A 17,268-nucleotide genomic window follows, 5' to 3' on the forward strand; every position below is an offset into this window, starting at 1 on the left:
AATATTAATTTTAAAATATTCTATCTTATCTTTACAACTTTATCATTAACAATTTGGTATTTTATCAATATTTATCTTCAATCTCTTGCTAATTTTATTTTGATGTTTTACTAACAATTTTATTTTTTTGATTGGTTGAATTTCTATTAGACCTGTAATTTTTTTATGGAATGATATTTTTTTAATTTAGAATTCTTTTTATCAAATTCCTTGTATTTTATTTTAGTTGTTATATGACCTAATTTACTAAATTATTTTTTTTCATAGAAAGTTTTAAGATGTCAAATATATTTGAAATAATAAAATGGATTATTAGTATGAGGAGAATAATATGGATGAGAAATTTACGGACAATGATAGTACTAACTCTAACGAGCAAAGGAAGCTACTATATGATGAAGATATGATGGTTAGGCTGAGAAAAATTTAGGAGATGATTTTATCGAGGAGGAGTATCTTTCTGAAACTGATTCGTCAGATAATGCCTTAGATGGTGCGTACATGGTTGACTCTATACAAGACATTACAATTTTGGATTTCTCTAAAATTTATGTGGAGAAAATTGATAGATATTACTTTGCTACTTTGTATATTACATTTGAATGTTATATAAAGTACTCAAAGTTTAAGGACTTTAGTGTAAGGAAGAATAAAATTATCCATAGCCGAATGGGTATGGTTTACAAACAAAAGTTTGTATGTCGTTAACAAGGATTTGAAAGGGAGAAGTATTACATGATGGAAAATAGGAAGAAGGAGCCTAGATTAAAAACAAGAACAGGATGTGAAGTCCAAATAGATGTTAAATTTGTTCTTGAAACTAGATGATATTACATTTTCTATTTCCCTCATGAGTTCAACCATGATCTATTCGATACACAATTCAGTCCTATGTTGTCTGCCTATAGAAAAATGTCAAAAGCAGATATTATGCAAATGATGAACATATTGAAGTTTGAGATTAGTACCTCACATATATTTAGCCTTTTGACTAGTTAAGTAGGGGGTATGAATTTGTTGGTTATGGTAGGATATGTGCAATGAGATTGCTAGAAAAAGACGTCAAGTTCCTGGGGATGCAATACTAGTGTTGAAGATCGACGTTAGAAGATATGTGTTTGAAGGATCCACAGTAATATTCCAGGGCATGTTAACATTCAAAATGTTTGTTGCGTAACTTGTTTCGGTCTGATATTATTAGCCAGCTTGACTACCAACTCTTCAACGATGTTATTGCTTTTGATGCCATGTACAAGAAGAACAAGCATAGATGTCCATTAGTCATATGAAGCGGGGTTAACCACCACAACTAAAAAATTATTTTTGCAGCTGCCTTAGTTGTGAATGAAACAAAAGATACCAATATTTGGCTTTTACGTCAGCTCATGTTTGTAATGAGGGGTAAGGCTCCAACCTTAATATAACTGATAATGCCATGGTGATTGGGAATGCAATAAGAGATGTATTTCCAGATGCCCAACACAATTTATACGCACTGCTTCCGTCGTGTTTATCAGTCAGCAATATATATTACAGTAAATAGAAGAAAACAAGGAAAATAGATAGACAAAGAAAACATAGAAAATAGAGAAATATAAGAAATACAAGAAATACAAGAAAACAGAAAAACACAAGAAGTAGAATACAATCATAGAAAATGCATAACAGAGAATGATGTACACACAAGGATGATGCATGTCTAGCCCTAGTGCAGGTAATGAGCTCATTTATCGGTTACATACCCGATTCTGACGTTACCCAGAGTCCTTTGACTTGCGGGACGACCCACTGTAAGAGTGATGCATCGCATCTTTAGTTGTTTTTCTTGTTTTTAATCTTGTTTTTATAGGATAAATTACAGTTTTATCTCCTAATCTCATTACTTTTTAGTATCTCTTGCAACTAAAGTGTTTGCTTAGTGTTTTCAAGAAAATATGATTAAAACTAAATCAATTCAAGGAGTAAAATGGAGGATGATCAAAGGAGCAACACAACAAAAATGTCAGAAGAGCAGAATGTGTGTGTATGCACACTAAAGTGCGCGCACACACCCCCTCCAAGAGAGTATGTTTCATTGCAAGGGTACGCACAGGCCCAAAATTTGCTCAGTGTGCATATGCAAGCTAAAGTGCGTACGCACAAGATCATAATCATGCACACAGTGTACCACACTAGTGCAAGGCATGCCACGCTTAAAGAAAAATAATTCAGGGCATGTTATAATCCCCAAGGCATGCCACGCTCAAGGAGAATATGACCCAGGCATGCCATAAGACAGTAGGGCGTGCCACGCTGTAGGACACTGCATTTTTTATTTTTACAACAAGCATGAGTCATAATCCTCTATTAAGGGGTTAAGAGCTCTATTTGTGTTTTAATGGTTTATTAGTCTAAGTTTTATTTTATTTTAAAGCGTTGCATTAATCTGTTATGATTGAGTATTTCGTTCTTTATCAATAAAGGATTAGTAGTAACAACAGGTGTGGTAATCCCGTCTTGGATTTGTTTACTGATTTGACAGAACTAATTTTCAAATTGTGCTTGAAAACTCTTTCACATAGCTTTTTAAATCAACTAGACGTAGGAGATTTTGTAAGCGTGCGCCAATGCATGATATTTGATTACCCTAGTTTAGGATACGTGACATATAATCCGGATTAGAACAATTCTCAAAAATTATGTTTTCTCTTTGAGGAACTGAATCGGATTCTTGAACTTAACAATTTTAATTTGTCGATCAACCAAGAAATTGGCAATTGATTAATTAAAGAGAAACCGAGGAGCTGAAATATCGAAAATCGGTTATTTTAGATTCATTGTGAACACAGATTTGCAAACTTTAGAACTAAGTTAACAAGGTTTAAATCTCTTGAGAACATGAATATCTCCGAAATCCTAGACATTCACCCATATTGATTTCTCTCAATTCAACACTTACTGCCTCTTCTGAAGCATTCAGCACTTAAGCAACCTCAGTTTCAAGCCTTCTACTTTCCAGCAAGTCTCAACAATTCTCCAATCCAGATTTTATTGATCTAATTAGAAATCTAATTCGATATTTGCATGCTCAGTCCTTTAATCCTCGTGGAAATGATATCCACTTACCGTGGTATTACTTGAACGATCCGGTGAACTAGCCGGTATCCGTGAGCTTCTATTTTTGCTTAACAAATTTTGGCGCCATTACCGGGAATTAAATGAGATTAACATTATACTTTGAATTAAATTACTAAATTAGATCCTGTTTTTTTATTCATTCTAGTTTTATTTCCATTTTGATTATTAGGGCTTCCGTTTGTGTTTACATATTAGGTTTTTTAGTTTTGCTTTAGTTTTTCTTTATTATTAGGTTTTGTTTTCTTTACTGAGTTATGTTGCCATTCTTAGAATCTATAAATTGGTCTTTTTATACACTGCTTTTACAATTAAGTTTGGTGTTGCTTTGTGTCATTCCACTGGTGCTTATGATTTGTTTCCTTTTCATGCATGCAAGGGAATAACAATTCCTAAGAGGCCCTTCAATACAAAACTGACATTGAAGGGAGTAAAGATTCAGACAATTCTCTTCAATACGATTCGAAAATTGAATTAACCCTATTTCGATTAAGAAAGGAGGCAAGAGCCAAAAAAGCAGAGGAAAAGAAGATGGCCGAAGGACAAAACAATGCAAGGAGAACCCTTGGAGATTTTACTATACCCAACACTGATAGTTGTGGTAGTAGTATAGTTAGACCTGCTGTTAAAGCTAATAATTTTGAATTGAAGCATTCTCTCATTCAATTGGCACAACAAGACCAATTCAGTAGAAATCCATAAGAGGATCCGAATATGCACATATCTAGTTTCTTGCAAATCTGTGACACTGTCAAGAGCAATGGCGTTTCTCAATAGGCTATAAGGTTGAGGTTGTTTACATTCTCCCTAAAGGATAGAGCTAAACAATGGCTACAATCTCAACTTTTGGGAAGTGTCGCTACTTCGGATGACATGGTGAACAAGTTCCTGACAAAGTATTTTCCTCCTCAAAAGCTAGCAAGGTTGAGGAATAATATTCACACGTTCACTCAAAAAAAGGAGAGTCACTCTATGAAGTATAGAAGAGAACGATATTCACAAGTTCACTCAAAATTTGTCCAGTGTGCGTATGCACACTAAGGTGCGTATGCATAAGATCCGAATCTTGCACACAGCATGCCACGCTGGTGTAGGGCGTACCATGCTTAAAGAAAAATAATTCAGGGCATGCTATAATTCCCAACGCTCAAGGAGAATATGACCCAGGCGTGCCACGAGACAGCAGGGCGTGCCACGCCCTCCTAGAGAATTTGTCAACATGTGTGTACACACAAGTCCGTTTCTCAGCCAGGCGTGCCACGTGCAAAGAAGGGCATACCACGCCCCAACTCAAGGCTCAAGAAGGCGTTCCACATAGTGAAACCAACGTGCCATGCCTTGATCAAAATCTATCTCCCAATGATTAATCTCTAAAGGCCCAGTTTCAGATATTCAAATTCAAATTGAAGATTTGAGAAGATTCTGTAATCAAATTAGCTTTTTGTTTTGAATTTCAGGATTTGAATTAATTAGAGATTATCTTAGTTACTATGATTAAGATAAGAGTATGTTTAAATTTTAAATTAGAATTAACCTAGGTATAAGTAAGTGAATTATATTCACAAGCAAGAGCCACCGTCGACAGGACACTCCATTTTTGAATTTTACAACATGCATGAGTCATTAATCCTCTATCAAAAGGTTAGGAGCTCTGTTTGTATTTCAATGGTTTATAAATCTAAGTTTTCTTTTATTTTAAGGATTTGCCATGGAGAAACTCTCTTAAAACACATCCACATTTGTCCAACAAAACCTCAAATTTTATGCAAGATCTAAATCCAATTTCAAGAATAAAGAAGCCTCCATCAGAAACTTAGAAGTGTAAGTGGGGCAAATTACTAAGAAATTTGCTGAGACATCCACAAATTCTTTTCCAAGTGCAACCATTCCAAATTCAAGAGAAGAGTGCAAGGGAAACAATTTGAGAAGTGGAAAAGTGGTGGATAAAAAAGCCACAAGCAGTGACAAAAAAATCTGAGGAAGCCATGGAGGATGCCAACTATTAGAAAGAACACGCCACTACACCCCCAATTTAAGCTCCAAAAGAGAAAGCAATAGAAAAGGCAAAAGTGCAATACAAGCCCAAAATTCCATTCCCTCAAAAGCTACAAAAGGAGACCAAGGACAAGCAATTCTCTAAGTTCTTAGAAGTTTTTAGAAAATTACGAATCAATATTCCTTTTGTTGAAGCCTTGAAACAAATGCCACTTTATGCCAAGTTTATGAAGGAGTTAATGACAAAGAAGAGGAATTGGACAGAAGATGAAATAGTGGTCCTTACTAAGGAATGTCGTGCAATCATCCAAAAGAACTTGCCCCAAAAATTGAAAGATCTTGGGAGTTTTTTAATTCCTTGCACAATTGGTAATATCACTATTGAAAGATCTCTTTGTGACTTGGGATTTAGCATTAATCTATTGTCACTCTCACTGATGAAGAAGATGCAAATTGAAGAAGTGAAGCCCACAAGGATCTCTCTCCAATTGGCTAACCGTTCCATCAAATTCCCACATGGAGTAGTTAAAAATTTATTAGTTAAAGTGGAAAAATTCATATTTTTTGTTGACTTTGTGATTCTTGACATGGAGGAGGATGCAAATGCCTCCATAATCTTGGAGAGACCATTCTTTGCCACTAGAAGAGCACTCATTGATGTGCAAAAGAGATAACTAAGTTCATGATGAGAAAATAGTATTCAATGTGTTCAAGGCCATGAAACATCTAAGTGACTTAGAGGATTGTATGAAGATTGATTTAATTGATCATTTGATACAAGAGGCATTAGAGGAGGAAAAGATTAACAATTCTCTGGAGCCCCCTGAAGAAAGCACTCTGGTCGAAGATGAGAAGTGGACAACACCAATAGATGAAGCTATTCACGTCCCAAATAAGGAGGAGGAGTCACCCAAACTTGAATTGAAGCCTCTGCCTCCATCCATCTAAAATACATTTTCTGGTGATAAAGGCACTTATACAATGATCATAAGTTCCTCTTTGAGCTTGTTTGAGGAAGAATTGCTTAAGGTGCTGTGAGACCACAAAACTACCCTTGGATGGACCATCAGTTATCTTAGGAGAATAAGCCCCACTATGTGCAAGCATAAAATCCTACTTGAAGAAGACTCTAAACCAGTGGTGCAAGCATAAAGGAGGCTCAATCTAGTGATGAAGGAAGTGGTTCAAAAGGAATAAATGAAGTTGTGGGAAGCAAAAATTATCTATCCAATTTTTGATAGCCCCTAGGTGAGTCCGGTGCAAGTTGTTTCCAAGAAAGAAGGAGTCACAGTGGTTACTAATGAAAAGAATGAGCTTATCCCTACAAGAACTATCACCAGATGGAGAATGTGAATTGTCTATAGGAGGCTTAATACTGCTACAAGGAAAGATCACTTTCCCTTACCTCATTGATCAAATGCTTGAGAGATTGACTGGACATGTTTTCTATTATTTCTTGGACGGCTATTCAGGGTACAATGATGTAAGAACTGGAAGTTATTAACCGATTAATTAACGTAAAAATAATAATTTAATTGTCCAGAATAGGTTTGATGAGGCGAAAATTAGCCAATTAAGAAATTAATATAGAAATAACGTTGCGAGTACAATTCTTAACTGACGAAAATCCGCTTATCAATTTAGAAAGGGTTGTCACAATTTCAGAATAAAAATACTGGGAGTAGGAATCCCAGGTAGTCTCCCAACGAGTTGACAAAAGAGTGCTATTTTATTAGTCAGGAGTTTTTCGAGAAATTTTAAGAGTTGGAGAACAGAAAATTAAATGATTGTAAATCAAAGCAATGAAAATTAGCAAGAGAATTTATGTAATCAAAACAAAAGCCTTGACCAGGGGAAGATTCATTGGAAGTTCTATCCTTGTTGGATTTTCCCAAGTGTAAAGGTAAGAGGTTGTTGTTTTCACTTAGTTAACCCTTACTAAATAAAGGAAAGTCAAGTGATTGAGGTAACTCTTATTCGTAAGTCCTAATCCTCTCCTATGGAAGGATTAGTGTTAGCAAATAGAGAATTAGCCAACAACTTCCAATTACAATTAATACTTGAGTATTCCAACTCAAGGATCTCCTTTTAATCAACCCCCAAGTCAAGTTGGGAGTCTACTCTATTGACATGAATGTAATTTTCATAAACGTTAAAAAGAAATAAGAAGAAGACATGATAAATTTAAATAAAATAATAACTGAAAATTAATTAAAGGTAAACGTAGTTCTTTGCATTAATAAATCCCAAAATCATAAACATACGTATCTGAACAGGGTTAATAAGTAATTAAAAGAGTAAAGGAATAAGAAAGGAAACTAGAATAATGAAACTTCAACGGAGGTAGTGACTCTTCTCAATATCCAAAGCAAAAGCATAAACTCTAAAAACTATGAATGTCAAGAAAATCTAGGGGAAGAGTGATTTCTCTCTAAGATTCCTATCTAAAACTAAAAACTATGCAAATAAAAATGTGTGTTGAGTCTCTGCTTGTCCCCTGGCTCTAGTCTGTGTTTCTGAGCCGAAAACTGGGTCAAAACTCAGCCCAAAATCGCCCCCAGCATTTTCTAGGATTTCTGTAGGTGGCGCATGTCATGCGTACGCGTCAGGCACGCGCACGCGTTGCTGTGCAAACTCCAATTCACGCGCACGCGTGAGCCATGCGTGCGCGTTGCTTCTCGCTGGCTATCTACTTTATTTCTTATTCTCCTTCCATTTTTGCAAGCTTCCTCTCGATCCTCTGAGCCATTGACAAATGGATTTCTGCCGATAAAGAATTTCACAAAAATAATCGCGTTGTAAGTATAGTTTCTAAACCAACAGAAAATTCTTTCATGCAAAAGTTTTGGTTGTCACTTAAGCAAACCCAATAAAATTTATAACCGAAGTATTTAAACCTCGGGTCATCTCTTAAGGAATTGCAGAGAAGTATGATTTATTATTGGTTATGAAAAAATGTATATTTTTGGGTTTTTGAAATAGGGAACAGGAAAATAAACTGGCAATAAAGTAAATTAATTATCATGAACACCATTGCAAGGTATAAGAACTGGAAATCCCATCCCAGTTATCCTTATCAGGTGTGATGAGAATTGTTTATTGCTCCCACTTAGTTAACCCTTACTAAATAAAGGAAATTCAAGTGGACTAATTAATTTGATTCCTCAAGTCCTAGTCAACTCCTGTGGAAAGACTAGCTTTAGAGGGATCCAAATCAATCAGCAAATCCCAATTTTCAATCAACATCTGAGTTTGACAACTCAAGTGTCACCAATTACTCAACCAAAGCAAAAGGGGAAAAATCTAAATTATTTATATCATAAATAGAAGGAAGCAATCATAAATCTGAAATACCTCAAATTGCATTAAATAGAATATTCAAATCTAACATGAAGAGTTCATAAGCCAATTTGGCAACATAAGTAATTAGCAAGTGAAATAGAGCAACTAAAGTAATAGAGTAAATAAAAGTAGAAGAGAAACTAAATTAAAGGAACATTGAACCTGAAATGAAGAAGCAATCCTAAAATTAAGAGAAATCCTAAATCCTAAAACCTAAGAGAGAAGAGAAAGCCTCTCTCTCTAGAAACTACATCTAAAACCTAAAATTGTGAATATGAAAGTTGTATCCTATGAATGAATGGATTCTCCCACTTTATAGCCTCTAATCTGTGTTTTCTAGGCGGAAAATTGGGCCAGAAACAGCCCAGAAATCGCTGAGGGCGTTTTCTACAATTTTCTGCACGTGGCGTCCGCCACGCGTGCGCGTGGGTCACGCGTGCGCGTCATTTGGAAGTTTTTCTTGTCAAGCGTACGCGTCATTCACGCGTACGCGTTGCTCGTGCTTTTTGCTAGGCGTGCGTTCGCGTCGTCTATGCGTGCGCGTCGCTTGTGTTCTGCGCTAGGCACGCGTCCGCGTCGTCCATGCGTGCGCGTCGCTACCGTTTTCTTCAAAACTCCATTTTGTGCGTTCCTTCCATTTTTGCATGTTTCCTTTCTGTCCTTTACGCCATTCCTACCCTATGAAGCCTGAAGATACTTAACACACAGATCACGACATCGAATGGTAATAAAGGATAATTAATATTTTTAAGGCATAGGAAACATGTTTTCACATATACCATAGAATAAGGAAGGAATTGTAAAACCATGCAATTTATATGAATAAGTGGGTGAAGAATTAATAAAAACACTCAATTGAGCACAAGATAAATCATAAAATAGTAGTTTATCAGCCATTCCTGCCCTATAAAGCCTGAAAACACTTAACACACAGATCACGGCATCGAATGGTAAAAAGGGGAATTAAAATACACAATTTAAGGGTTCAGGAAGCAAGTTTTCAACCATAGAACAAAATTGGGAAGGAATTGTAAAATCATGCAAATTGTATGAATAAGTGTGCAAAGACTTGATAAAACCTCTCAATTGAGCACAAGATAAACCACAAAATAGTGGTTTATCAAGGTTATAAAATTTAGAAGTATTAATTAGAAAATTGAAAGGTGAGATTTGAATTTAGTAGATTTTTCTGAGTGGGAAAATTGTTTTCAAGCTATTGTTCAAGCAAAGAGCTTTTCCAAGTTTTACAAGAACTCAATTAGAACAAGGGTCATACTTCCGTTTCACCCAGATTTATAAGATAAAGAACGAAAACAATTTTTGAAATTGAAATCAATACATGAATTAAAATAAAACAGTAATTGTATTAATCCATAGAATAAACAGAGCTCCTAACCTTAACATTGGAGGTTTAGTTGCTCATAGTTCAGAGAGAAAACTAGGATTCTGTAAAACTGTAAAGTGCGGAATGACGTAAGAGAGAAGAGATGAGGCCGAAGGGCTGATTCTTTTCCCTTTTATATCTAATGCTAATTAATGTAAACTATATTTTCTAAAACTAAATAATATCTTTTCCTATTTATAAATAAAATAAAAGTTTTAATCAGAATTAAATAACTCTTCGTAGCCTTCCTTGAGGATCATGGGGACCACTTTGATTCATATAGCTGGCGCCTAACTTGGTGGAGGTGGCATTGGACTTGGAAGAGGCAGCACGGATTGGGCGTGTTGATTGTGCCTGGGTGCCTAACTTGGTGGAGGTGGCGCCTAACTTGACCCTGGCCGAATGGAATGAGTGTGATGGTTGTACCTGGCGCCTAACTTGGTGAAACCCAAGTTAGGGGCCACCTTGGCAGTGAACATGGAGTCTTGGACGCGTTTTGCTTTCTCTTGGCACCTAACTTGGAAAAAGCCAAGTTAGGCGCCACCTATGCAGCATACAATTAACGTGTAAATCCTCCTTTGGCGCCTAACTTGGGATTTTCCAAGTTAGGCGCCACCAAGGCTGAATTGCTGGAGAAGAATGTAGACTATTATATATCATTAGAAAGCTCTAGAAGTTATCTTTCCAATGCCACTAAAGTCACGTCAATTGGACCTCTGTAGCTCAAGTTATTCATGTTAGAGTGCAGGGAGGTCAGGGTTGACAACATCATTCGCTTTCTTCTCTTTTTCTACAGAAACTCCATCAAATCCATCCGAATGCTACCTAAAAAAAACAAAATTGCACATGAATAAAAGTAGCATCTATAGTGGCTAAAAGATATTTAAATCTTGATTAAACTCAACAATTTGAATACAAATTCACTAGGAAAAGATAGGATAGATGCTCACGCATCACAACACCAAACTTGAATTGTTGCTTGTCCTCAAGCAACCAAAACTAATATAGGCTTAGGATGTGAATTTGCATGAGAAATGAGTGTTCAATTAAGCTCATGTCTCTTCTTAAAGTGGGGTTTATGAGCTGCAATCCTGAATAGTTTTGGCATCTCACTCTCCTTTGAATTAGAGGAATGTCACTGCCATTTGGAATTAGAATCTGGATAATATTATGAATTCTCTAATCTTTTTACTTCAGATTAATCCTTGAACATGGAAAATTTCCTTTAATTCTCTTTTCTTTAGTGCTTTGCACCCTGAGCCTAGCCGTGCCTTTAAATGCTTTGTCTCAAGCTTCACTTGACAAAAAAATACCACAAGCACTTAACTGGGGAACTCTCTTCAAGTTTTGATTTTTCTTTCAGTTACTCCCAGACAGTGGTGCTCAAAGCCTTTGGCATACTCTGTTAAATGCACTTGATCTCAACTCTTAGTGCTCTGTCTCAAGGATTACTTGACACATTTACACCACAAGCATATGACTGGGGAAACAACTCTTTGAGCTTTTAATCATGTTTGACCTCCCTAGTCATTGATGCTCAGAGCCTTGGAACTTGCTTTTATTTTTCTTTTGCTATGTCTTTTGCTTCAAGGATTAAGCTTTTGTTTACTTTAGAGAATTCACAATAGTTCTCTAAATTTCTATTCCTCATACATCAACATCCTTTGATTCAAATTCAAATATGCACTGTTCATGTCATGCATTCAGAATCACAAATAATACCACCACATTTAAGTAAATAAGACTACTCTTTGATATATATTCTATTTCTCATGGAATACATCATTTCTTTTTCTTTTTCTTTTGAATTCAAGCTCAGTGAGCGATACATGAGACACTTTTCAGAATTAATAGCAAATAACAGAATTAAAATAGCAAATCAAACTAGAACCTAGGAATTGAAATAACAAAGGATCATGCAGAAACTAAGACAAAACAGCAGAAAACAGGAACATAACATAGTAATGGCAAAATAAAATAGGAAGTGAAAGGAACTAAGCCACCTCAGTCTCCATGGTGGGGATCTCTCTCCTCTGGCTGTGATCCATATGGTCCTCTCAGGCGGCTATAATCCTGTCTCAGTTGGGAAATTTCCGGGCGCTTAGAGTCCTGAGCAGCTCTCATCTGATCAAGGGTGGTGGTGAGATACTCCCAATGGGTGTCTTGTGTCACCCTCATCTGCTCAATAGATGCAGTGTACTGCTGCCAGTGGCTATCCTGCGTGATCCTCATCTGCTCAATAGAGGAAGTAAGCTGCTGCTAGTATTCCTGAGGTGGGAAGTAGTGTACCTGAGGCAATGGGGGCTGGTCCTGTTGAGCTTCCTCCTCAATTTGCTCTTCTCTAGGGACCCTGTGCTGTTCCCTATGAGTCTCCATAGTATTCTTTGTAATTAGTCTCTCAACAGGAATGGGGAGGTCATTCTCCACCTTTACCCCTGCTGCTTTGCATAGGCGGTAAATCGGATGTGAAAAACCAAGCCTAGCCTTCTTAAGAGGATTGGAGGCAATGCTATATATCTGTTCTGGAATAATGTCCTTTGCCTCCACCACTTGTCCATTCATGATACAATAAATCATGATAGCTCGGTCCACAGTACATTCGGATTGGTTGCTAGTTGGCATGATAGACCTTCGAATGAAGTCTAACCATCCCCTAGCTAAAGGAAGAAGATCAGTGTTCTTTAGTTGGTTTGGCTTCTCCTCTGTACCTATCTTCCACTGAGAACCCATAATGCATATCTCTTCAATAACTTAATCCAGTTCCTAGTCCCTATGCATCCTCTCACTGTAACAGGCAGACATATGATCTGGTCCCGGCAGATGGAGTGCCCGGCGGATGTTTCTTGGACTGAAATCAATGACTTTTCCTCTTACATAGCTCTGATAATTTTTTTCATTGACCCCCATCAACATCCTTGTAAGTGACCCAAAGATTTCCATAAAATTCTTGGACCATCAGTTGCCTAACCTCAGTGTACAAATTGCACAGAAATTGCCACCCTCTCCTCTGAATTTGAAATATAATTTCTAGATATTCATCCAGTTGCAGTACAAATCTCACTTTTGGAGTCACAGCCTTCTTGTAAGTGTTCTCATAAAAGTGCTCTTCATAGAGCTTGGATCGGAACCTGTGTGCATCATGAGAACTGGTGGCTGACTCTTTGTCTTTCCTCTTCTTTAAGGACGCAATAGTTTTTAGTGCCACTACAATGAACAGAAAAAGAGCAAGCGAAGCGACAACACTAAACTTAAAACTTTTTCTCGTCCTTAAGAAAATTAGAAAAATACAAAGGAGAAGACAGAGAGGAGTGAAAGAAGAAATTGAAAAGAAGAAAATAAAAACTAAATTTAATTTTTTTTAATACACTGAATAAAGAAGTAGACGAGGGAAAGAGGGAAAAGGGGACAGACAGAGGGGTTGTATGGTATGGTTTGGAAGGGGCTTGTATGGGGGGTTGGGTGTTTAAAGTGAGGGGTTAGTGTTGTTGTGGTGGTTGAGAAGGGAAAGGGGGAGAGGTTGGTTTGTTCTTCGAAGAGAGGGGTTGATGGCTTATGGTAGTGTGTGGAAGAGAAAGGGGAGTTAAGAGTGTTGCTGTGTGGTTAGAAGGGTGAATGGGGGGCTTTATATAGAGGGTTGTGTGGGTTTTGTTGGGGTCAATAATAGTCACGGGCTGGTCTAGGGGATTGAAGGGAGTAGTTCACGGGTTAGCTTGGGGAAGGGGTAAAGGAAACAGGGAAGTAGGCGTGTAGGGGTCAGGGAATATGGGCAGGTATTGGGTTCATTGTTCGAAGAGGGTTGGTCATGCGTACGTCTTAGGAAGGAGAGGGTGTCATGGGTTGGAGTTGGGGAAGGGCTTGGGTCACGGATATATATGGGGAATGAATTAAAGGTGGGTATCTTGGAATTGATTGGAAAGGTTTGGAGGGGATTTGGTGCAGGATTCATCTGATTTGGTTTGAAAATAGTTGAGAACAATGGGGTGGTGCCTAACTTGAACAACACGGCGCCTAACTTGAGGTGGTTCCCCTCTCACAGCGCCTAACTTGACATATGTAGTGCCTAACTCCTTGTGAAATTTTACCCTGGCGCCTAACTTCATGCCTCCCGTTTGTGATGCCCCTATATGGCCTTGTGTGTCACTTAACTCGGGTTATGTGGGGCACCTAACTTGATGTGGAAAGTAAGCCTGGCGCCTAACTTGAGATGGTGGAGTTAGGTGCGGACCAGGCAAGGAGTAATCCTTAATTTTTACGCATCATTGGTGCCTAACTTCAAGGGGTGAAGTTAGGCGCCACCCCTCCAGTGAGTAACGCCCCAATTGAGCATGTATGTGGCGCCTAACTTGAGGTTTTGAAGTTAGGCGCCACCCAATCTGAACCTAGCTTCTCCAGGGTGTCCAAAATTCTGTCTTCATGCACCTGTTTCTGTTTTAATCATTCTGCATGATCCAAATACACATAAAACAAAGGGAAAATAGTAGAAACTCAAACAAAACTAACTAAATAAAAAAATCAAAGTAAAAGAAATCGAACTAAAGGATACAAAAAACATCGGGTTGCCTCCCGCCAAGCGCTTCTTTAACGTCACTAGCTTGACGGTCAGTTCTGCTAGTTCAGCAGATGAGTGGACCTTTGGCAATCAATCTCACCTCCAAGATAGTGCTTCAACCTCTAGCCATTCACTGTAAACCTTCTGTCAGAATTCTCTTCCTGAATCTCTATGCTCTAGTTACTACAAACAGTCCTGACCACTGCGATTTCAGCTTTCCGAGAAAAAGTTTGAGCCTTGAGTTGAACAATAGCACTCTCTGACCCGGCTCAAAGAATCTGATGGCAATTTTCTTGTAATTCCATATCTTGGTTCTCTCTTTATAGAGCTTGGCATTCTCATAGGCAGAATATCTGAATTCATCAAGCTAATTCAACTGAAGCATCCTCTTTATTTCTACAGCTAGAGCATCAAAGTTTAGAAACTTGATCACCCAGTATGCTCTATGCTCCAGCTCAACTGGCAAGTGACAGGCTTTACCACAGACTAACTGATAAGGGGACAAGCCAATAGGAGTCTTGTATGCTGTCCGGTATGCCCAGAGAGCGTCATCAAGCTTCCTAGACCAATCCTTTCTTGAAATGCTAACAGTCTTCTATAGAATCCTTTTGAGTTCTCTATTGGAGACCTCACCCTATCCACTTGTCTGAGGGTGATAAGGGGTTGCCACTTTATGACGGACTTCATATCTTTGTAGAAGTGAGTCCAGCTGTCTATTGCAGAAGTGACTTCCACCATCACTAATGAGTGTCCTTGAGATACCAAACTGGCTGAAAATATACCTCTAAAGAAAGCTCATCACCACTTTGGCATCATTGGTGGGCAGAGCCATAGCTTCCACCCACTTGGAGACATAATCAACGGCCACCAAGATATAAATGTTGGAGTATGAGGGTGGAAAAGGTCTCATAAAGTTAATACCCCACACATCAAACAACTCAATCTCAAGAATTCCCTGCTGTGGTATCTCATGGTTGGCAAGGAGATTCTTAGCTCCCTCACATCTGTCACAATTCTTCACAAATGCTCTTGAGTCCCGGAAGAGAGTCGGCCAGTAAAAAATGCTCTGAAGGACCTTTGTAGCTGTCCTCTCACCACCAAAGTGGCCTCCATAATTAGAGCCATGACAGTGCCAAAGAATCTGTTGTGTTTCTTCATCTGAGACACACCTCTGAATTATACCATCTGAGCACCTTCTAAAAAGATAGGGTTCCTCCCAAAAGTAGTACTTTGCATCAGTCAGTAGTTTCTTCAGTTGTTATTTACTGTACTCTTTTAGAATGAACTTCATGGCTTTGTAATTTGCAATGTCTGCAAACCATGGAGCCTGCTGATGAATCCATATTTTACGATAGTTTTTGGTTAGAATTGAGAGGAATTCATCATATAAACCTACACTTATTCCCTTAAATAGCATGCTTTTGAGCTTTCCTCCTAAATTATGCTTGGTTGTGAAAACATGCTCTCTTATGCTTAATTTGACCTATTTTATTTCATTTGCCTTCCATTCGATACCTTGATATTGTTTGTGAGTGATTTCAGATGTATAAGGTAGGAATGGCTTGGTGAGAATGGAAGAGGAGCATGCAAGGAGGAGGAAGCATGAAGAAATCAAAGGAGAAGCATACACTGGAGTGTGCGTACACACAACCTGCTATGCATACGCACAAGAAGCTCAACACCATGTATGCGCACGCACGTCAATCTGTGCACACACACAAGTGAAAGATCAGCAAGTGTGCGTACGCACACGTCTGTGCGTACGCAAAACTCAGCACACGTGACCTCATTAATGCAAATCACTGAGAGCGATTTCTGGGCCTCCAAAGCCCAGTTTTGAGACTTTTTGAAGCTGATTGAGTGCTATATCAAAGGGCCATCATTCCATGTGAAAGGGGGAGAGCAATTAGGTATAGTTTAGTATCATGTAGATCATTTTCTAGAGAGAGAAGCTCCCTTTTCTCTCTAGAAATTAGGTTTTTAGCTTAATTTCTTTGTAATTTCTCTTTTTAATTCTTGTTTTCATCTAGTTTCTTCTACCTTTCTTTGTTTTACTGTCTTAATTTCCTTAGTTTATCTTGTTAATTTCTCATTTTGGTTACTTTTTATGTTTATGAGCACTCTTGTTATTTTGATTTTCATTTAATGCAATTTATGTTTTATGTTCCTTTATTGCTTAATTAAGTTGTTATTCTTACTTTCCTTGCTTGGTAGTTGTAGAATTTATTATTTCTTATTATTTTATCATGCTTTCTTTTTATACATTCCAAGTGTTTGATAAAATACTTGGTTGGATTTTTGCCTAGTTTTTTACACTCATGGTTGGAAAATTGGGTAATTGGGTGAACTTGAGTGGTGGATGTCCATTCTACATTGTGTGAGGATTGTTAGTTGATTTGGTTTCCACTAACTCTAAGCCTTCCATTAATAGAGTTGGCTAGGACTTATGGATTGAGATCAGTTATGCCCTTTTGACTAATTCTTGATCTTAGGATTGACTAATTGGGATTAATTCTACACAATTACCATGTTTGTGGTCCATAAGTAAGATAGGAAGCCTTAATTCCCCAATTCTTGCCAAGAGTCCTTTTTAGTATTTGAATTCCCTTTTTATTGCTTTAATTGTTTCCAGTTAATTCCTTGCATGCTTGTTTCATTCCTTGCTATTTACATTCCTTGCCTCATGCCATCAAACCCCCATTTTCCCCCATAGCCAATAATGGAACATTTCATTGCAACTCCTAGGGAAGACGACCCGGGAGTTTAAATACTCTCGATTTATATTTGTTTTGAATTGTGACATCTTTTGAATTTAAAATTTGATTTGAGAATTAGTTGTTGGTTTAGACCATACTTGCAATGAAGGAATTCTATTAAGAAATTC

The sequence above is a fragment of the Arachis hypogaea genome, chromosome 17 (genome assembly GCF_003086295.3).
Source record: "Arachis hypogaea cultivar Tifrunner chromosome 17, arahy.Tifrunner.gnm2.J5K5, whole genome shotgun sequence".
Classification (NCBI taxonomy): Eukaryota; Viridiplantae; Streptophyta; class Magnoliopsida; order Fabales; family Fabaceae; genus Arachis; species Arachis hypogaea.